Raw genomic sequence first — 7,154 nt, forward strand, 5'->3', positions numbered from 1 at the left:
CTTGCCCCTCTTTCCAAAACTCTTGCATTCACCTCCCTAACAATCCCATCCATAAACAAATTAAACAACCATGGAGACATCACACACCCCTGCCGCAAACCTACATTCACTGAGAACCAATCACTTTCCTCTCTTCCTACACGTACACATGCCTTACATCCTCGATAAAAACTTTTCACTGCTTCTAACAACTTGCGTCCCACACCATATATTCTTAATACCTTCCACAGAGCATCTCTATCAACCCTATCATATGCCTTCTCCAGATCCATAAATGCCACATACAAATCCATCTGCTTTTCTAAGTATTTCTCACATACATTCTTCAAAGGAAACACCTGATCCACACATCCTCTACCACTTCTGAAACCACACTGCTCTTCCCCAATATATATGTATATATATATATATATATATATATTATCCCTGGGGATAGGGGAGAAAGAATACTTCCCACGTATTCCCTGCGTGTCGTAGAAGGCGACTAAAAGGGGAGGGAGCGGGGGGCTGGAAATCCTCCCCTCTCGTTTTTTTTTTTTTTTTTTTTTTTCCAAAAGAAGGAGCAGAGAATTGGGCCAGGGGAGGGTAGTCCCTCAAAGGCCCAGTCCTCTGTTCTTAACGCTACCTCGCTGATGCGGGAAATGGCGAATAGTTTGAAAGAAAGAAGAAGAACATATATATATATATATATATATATATATATATATATATATATATATATATATATATATATTTTTTTTTTTTTGCTTTGTCGCTGTCTCCCGCGTTTGCGAGGTAGCGCAAGGAAACAGACGAAAGAAATGGCCCAACCCACCCCCATACACATGTATATACATACGTCCACACACGTAAAATATACATACCTACACAGCTTTCCATGGTTTACCCCAGACGCTTCACATGCCCTGATTCAATCCACTGACAGCACGTCAACCCCGGTATACCACATCGCTCCAATTCACTCTATTCCTTGCCCTCCTTTCACCCTCCACCATGTTCAGGCCCCGATCACACAAAATCTTTTTCACTCCATCTTTCCACCTCCAATTTGGTCTCCCTCTTCTCCTCGTTCCCTCCACCTCCGACACATATATCCTCTTGGTCAATCTTTCCTCACTCATTCTCTCCATGTGCCCAAACCATTTCAAAACACCCTCTTCTGCTCTCTCAACCACGCTCTTTTTATTTCCACACATCTCTCTTACCCTTACGTTACTTACTCGATCAAACCACCTCACACCACACATTGTCCTCAAACATCTCATTTCCAGCACATCCATCCTCCTGCGCACAACTCTATCCATAGCCCACGCCTCGCAACCATACAACATTGTTGGAACCACTATTCCTTCAAACATACCCATTTTTGCTTTCCGAGATAATGTTCTCGACTTCCACACATTCTTCAAGGCTCCAGAATTTTCGCCCCCTCCCCCACCCTATGATCCACTTCCGCTTCCATGGTTCCATCCGCTGCCAGATCCACTCCCAGATATCTAAAACACTTCACTTCCTCCAGTTTTTCTCCATTCAAACTCACCTCCCAATTGACTTGACCCTCAACCCTACTGTACCTAATAACCTTGCTCTTATTCACATTTACTCTTAACTTTCTTCTTTCACACACTTTACCAAACTCAGTCACCAGCTTCTGCAGTTTCTCACATGAATCAGCCACCAGCGCTGTATCATCAGCGAACAACAACTGACTCACTTCCCAAGCTCTCTCATCCACAACAGACTTCATACTTGCCCCTCTTTCCAAAACTCTTGCATTCACCTCCCTAACAACCCCATCCATAAACAAATTAAACAACCATGGAGACATCACACACCCCTGCCGCAAACCTACATTCACTGAGCACCAATGACTTTCCTCTCTTCCTACACGTACACATGCCTTACATCCTCGATAAAAACTTTTCACTGCTTCTAACAACTTGCCTCCCACACCATATATTCTTAATACCTTCCACAGACGTATAAAAGAAAGAGACAGGAGGTCAAGAGAAAGGTGCAAGAGGTGAAAAAAAGGGCAAATGAGAGTTGGGGTGAGAGAGTATCATTAAATTTTAGGGAGAATAAAAAGATGTTCTGGAAGGAGGTAAATAAAGTGCATAAGACAAGGGAGCAAATGGGAACTTCAGTGAAGGGCGCAAATGGGGAGGTGATAACATGTAGTGGTGATGTGAGAAGGAGATGGAGTGAGTATTTTGAAGGTTTGTTGAATGTGTTTGATGATAGAGTGGCAGATATAGGGTGTTTTGGTCGAGGTGGTGTGCAAAGTGAGAGGGTTAGGGAAAATGATTTGGTAAACAGAGAAGAGGTAGTAAAAGCTTTGTGGAAGATGAAAGCCGGCAAGGCAGCAGGTTTGGATGGTATTGCAGTGGAATTTATTAAAAAAGGGGGTGACTGTATTGTTGACTGGTTGGTAAGGTTATTTAATGTATGTATGACTCACGGTGAGGTGCCTTGAGGGATTGGTCGGGAAGAGTGGTGCAAATTCGAGAATTTGTATCTGAAAGGCAAGGGTATTGATGAAGGAGTGAGTGTCAAATCAGATGTATAAGTTTGTTGCAGTTTATGTCGTGGTATGGAATAATTGATGCAAGGAGGATGTAATTGATGCTGGAAAGGGTGAAGTGATTACAGAGCATAGATTAGGTGAAGAGCAGTGTGATCAGTTCACATACGTAGGTAAGAGATGTGTGAATACAGGTGTTTGCTTGAAGAATGTTTTGTTGGAAGATAAACTTAGAAATGCAAATGGATTATGTAGTACATTCTAGGATCTGAGAAGCATATGAAGATATATATATAAATAGATATAGTGCGCCTACATCAAAATATTGCTGAATCAGATCAATTAGTATCTTACGATATCAACAGTCATAAACTGACAGAATCTTGAGCTATTCTTTTAGAGTACCACTTAAGAGCTTTCTCTTTATCTCAACCTCCACCATCTCCTATAAATACTATATAGCCAAAAACAAATCCTCCTTTCTTAAACATTACTCACATAAATTCTTCAAAGTAAACACCTGATGCACACATCCTCTATCTCTAGCAAAATCAGGCTGTTTCTCCCCAAACTGACATTCTGCTACCACCCTCTCAATCATTACTCTCTATCAAAACTTACCAAGTACATGAAAGAAAATTTTATTTCTGTAATTTGAATATTCTCTTTTGTACCCCTTGGCTCTATGCAACAGCAGGCATCCTGCTAATCCTCAGGCATCTCACCATGAGCCATAAAATATGTGAAAATCTTGACAAATCAGTCAACACAGTGTCACCCCCTTTCCCTAGAAATCTGACAGCAACCCCATCAACTCCAGCCACTTTGTTACACTTCCCCTTGTGCAAGGCTTTCTTCACCTCTTCTATTTCACCAAACCAATTGCCATGACTCATCCAGCATACCTCCACATCCAGTAAACTCATATGTACCATCATGAAACATATTCAACAGTCCCTTAAAATACTCCATCTCCTCTTCACCTCGTCTCTGCCTGCTACTACTTCCACATTTGCCACCTTCACTGATGCTCACATTTGTTTTCTTCACACTATTAACCTTCTTACAAAACATTTTCTTATTCTCATAGAAGTTTGCTAGCACTCTCACACAATATCATTTGCTCTGCATTTCAGCCAATGCAGGACTTTCAAGACAAAAGGTTGAATACTTTAAATACTAGGTGTTAGAGTCTGTTAGTATCAATCTAAGTATTCAGCTGATCCTTAAATAAAGTAAGCGAAATTTACCAGTTTCGCAACATATAAATACTAGCTTTGGTTATTGAGCAATCTGTTCTGTAATGAAAGTGTAGGGTTTTATAGAATGTAACAAGAGCTGAGGAGTGCAATTTGGAGCATTATACTTTCTTCTGATACTAACACAAAGCAGGGAGACTTTTGTACATCAGAGAAATTGTGGGATTATCTAATGGACAAGTAGGTAAAATTCTTGTAAGAAATTGACAGTCAGTGAGAACCTCACCTGGCTTCCCCTTTATAGCCATTCACTTGTTTAATTACATTTATCCAAAGAACTTTTCTTAAGAAAGTTTAAATGTTACCCAGGACCTTTTCCTGGAGGTTCCTGCAGCCCAAAGCTACATTACTCCAGCAAAAAGAAAATTTAGACTCATTTGGAGTGAATTTTTTTTTGACAAGCCTGTATTCCTAATGATGAAGCATTGCTAAAGGTGTCTTTTCACTCCTAATGTAACCTCACTTAGTAACACTGTCAAAATATGGTAGAAACAAACTAATATTAAATTCATTTACTGCAGAGGATCATGGAATGGCAGCTTGTGAGGGGATTGAGCAGTGACACAACTGGCCACTCAGTGTGTTTCTTGACATTCGTCCAAAGTTAGGACGATGAAAAATCATGAGTGTGACTGATATATTTCAACAACAACGCTAAATATTACGAATAATCTTGACCGCTCATGAAGTGTGATTTTTATCATTTTTCAAATGTTTCATGCGGTTACATCAGTTAACGCCACATTATTCCCCATATTCATAACCCTTCGATGTATGGGTAACCCGATAATTTACCAAATTAAGATACTACATACCAGAAGTCTCTGAGCTTATTTACGACAAGTATTTTCTTGTCACTTCAAAAATATGTCTGCAGCTCACTGTTAATAACTGAAAGTACCAACTACACTGATTGTTAATAAACTACAAGTGTAATTCCACTGTCAACAAACAGTACTGACGAAACAAACAGAATAAGGAATAACCTACATAGAGGTAAATAAGGAGACCTACGCCATTATGAGTATGGAATAACTGATGAATCTCAAAGACATGTTGAGAAAGTCATAAGCAGATTGATTATATTTCACATAACTTATTCATGTTGTTACAGATATATCATTTTATATAGTGTTTTCTACCAATTTCTGCATATATTTGCAAAAATACAACTTACCTCTTATAGGACTATCATTTTTCAATCAATCATATTGTTATCAATGCAATATTATCACACAAAGGTGACAATTCCTCCCTCGCAACGGATCAACACTTTTGAGCTTCTCGCTTGTCAAACTCCGTAACCAAAACAAACGAAGGAATTTCCCACAATGCTCACATGGCAACACTTGAACCACGAATTGCGTTTTGAAGGTTGTGTTTTTCTACGTAATTCATTATGAGGTTCTTCCAATTCATAGCGTTATACAAAGAAGAATTAAAACATGATAAGATGATAGGTAGTTAAAAGTAATTGACTATATGAAAGTCTTCTTGTTAAGTTATTAAAAGGGGATGAGAATGATCTGTTTACTCGGAACAGCTGGAATCAGCTGATATTTAGAGGGACCCAAATTATAAAGAAAAATACATAAGGTTGATAATTATCATTACCATCTTAACTTTATTTTAGTAGAAAAATATGCAGAAGAGAAATAAAAAACTGCATGCATGACTAGTGCAACAGCCATGAGTGGGTTTATTGCTATCCGTACCACTTACTCTCGGTGGCCCCAGTGTTGCCAACTTTGCGCTTTTGTCGCTAGATCCAGCGCTTTTTATAGAGATCTAGCGCCTAAATTTCGTATTTAGCGCCTTAGCGAGTTTTTTCGGCGCCTTTTTTTGTATTTAGCGCGAAACAGTGTTATTTCAATAAATGAGGAGATTCATACATTAAGATATGATAATGTGATTTAGGAAATTTAAGCAAACCCTATCAAAGCAACAAGGAAAACAATGCAAATATTGCACGTAATTCATTATCATCGAAATGAACATGTTCGAAATTTTTTTGCACAGGTTCAGTTCGGGTTTATTCCCCTAGCTCAACCTTCTCAAGTCCCCTGTTCAGTTCAGGTTCAGCCGAACTCTCGATGGTGACAGAACTATCCGTAACCCATGAAGGACAGTAACATTGCTGGTTGTGTGTGTGCGTGTGTGTGTGCAGGCCATTACATTTAACGAACACAACAATCAGTAAGATATATACTCAACATCTTAGAGCAGAGTGGTTGGAAGACTCCAAATATGAAAAGTGGTTACGAAAAGTTGAGGGGGGTGACAGTCTTTGCAAGTACTGTCATTGTCCATTGTCTACTAAATTTGATGACACTGAAAGACACAACAAAACTCAACACAAGAAAGTTGAAGAGCCATTCAGTACCCATAGACAACCCAAAATTCCATTTGAAAAAGTGAATGATGACGCACGGGGGACTGAAGGAAATTTACCACTAATCTTTGCTAAACATTGTTGATTACGTGTTGTTGATCATCTCAGTGAGCCACGCAAAGCACGATTTGCAAACAGTAAAGAATGCAAGAATTTTAAGTTAGGTCGAAGTGTAGTGCAGTTGTGTGCAATGTGATTACCCTTCATTTTGACAGTGACTTGAAAAGTGATGTAGACAATCAAGTTTAGCCTCTTAACTGATGAGAGTAACGACATTACGGAAACGAAACAATGGATTATAGCTATTCAGTTCTATTCTGAAAGTAAGAAGATTGTGGTGACTTTCTTGGACCTTGTTGAGCTGACTGACTGTAATGCTTATATGTGATGCCATCAAGAAGTACTTGAAAAATAATGGGTCGGAATTACAAAACCATGTTGCAATTGGCACTGATAATGCTTCTTTGATGACGTATCAACAGTAAAGTAGATGCTAAACTTAAATGAGATTTTCCTCGTCTGATCTTGATCCAGTGTGTGTCATTCTCTACAGCTACCAGTGTCTCATGCTGCAGCAGAGTGTCTCCCTAGGAACTTAAATTTTTATGATCAGAGAGACCTATAATTGGTTCTCCTATTCTACCATTTGCTAAGCCAGACTCGATGGCTGTCATTTGAATCAGCAATTGGCAATACTGCAGCAGTGGGATGAATTTAAGATTCGTTTTGAAATGGCAAGAAATGATGAAAGGTGTTGCACAGCTCAGATCCTCATTGACATGTTTTGTGACAGGAGAAACTATGCCTTCCTGATATTCCTGAAACATATTTTTGGAGAAGTTCAGTGTGTAAATGAGAAATTTGAAGCGGATATACAGGATCCAACCAAACTACTAAGCGACCTTATTCAATTGATTGATTCCAAGAGTTGTAAGGTCCTCATACCAGGCAGAAAATTAAGGAAGGAGATTCAGTAGAG

General features: G+C 39.2%; 1 protein-coding gene across 2 annotated transcripts in view; it reads right to left on the reverse strand.

The window, feature by feature from the left end:
- Window positions 1–5,219, reverse strand: part of LOC139757449 (uncharacterized) — a 652,064-nt gene extending 646,845 nt beyond the window's left edge. The window contains exon 1 of one of the 2 annotated variants that reach the window (XM_071677974.1): window positions 4,961–5,219. The gene's annotated coding sequence lies outside the window, so the exon portion shown is untranslated. The remainder of the gene's footprint in view (window positions 1–4,960) is intronic. The other variant, XM_071677975.1, reaches the window with a different exon arrangement.
- Between the last annotated feature and the right edge of the window lie 1,935 nt (window positions 5,220–7,154).

This window comes from Panulirus ornatus, chromosome 26, assembly GCF_036320965.1.
Source record: "Panulirus ornatus isolate Po-2019 chromosome 26, ASM3632096v1, whole genome shotgun sequence".
NCBI classification, from domain to species: Eukaryota; Metazoa; Arthropoda; class Malacostraca; order Decapoda; family Palinuridae; genus Panulirus; species Panulirus ornatus.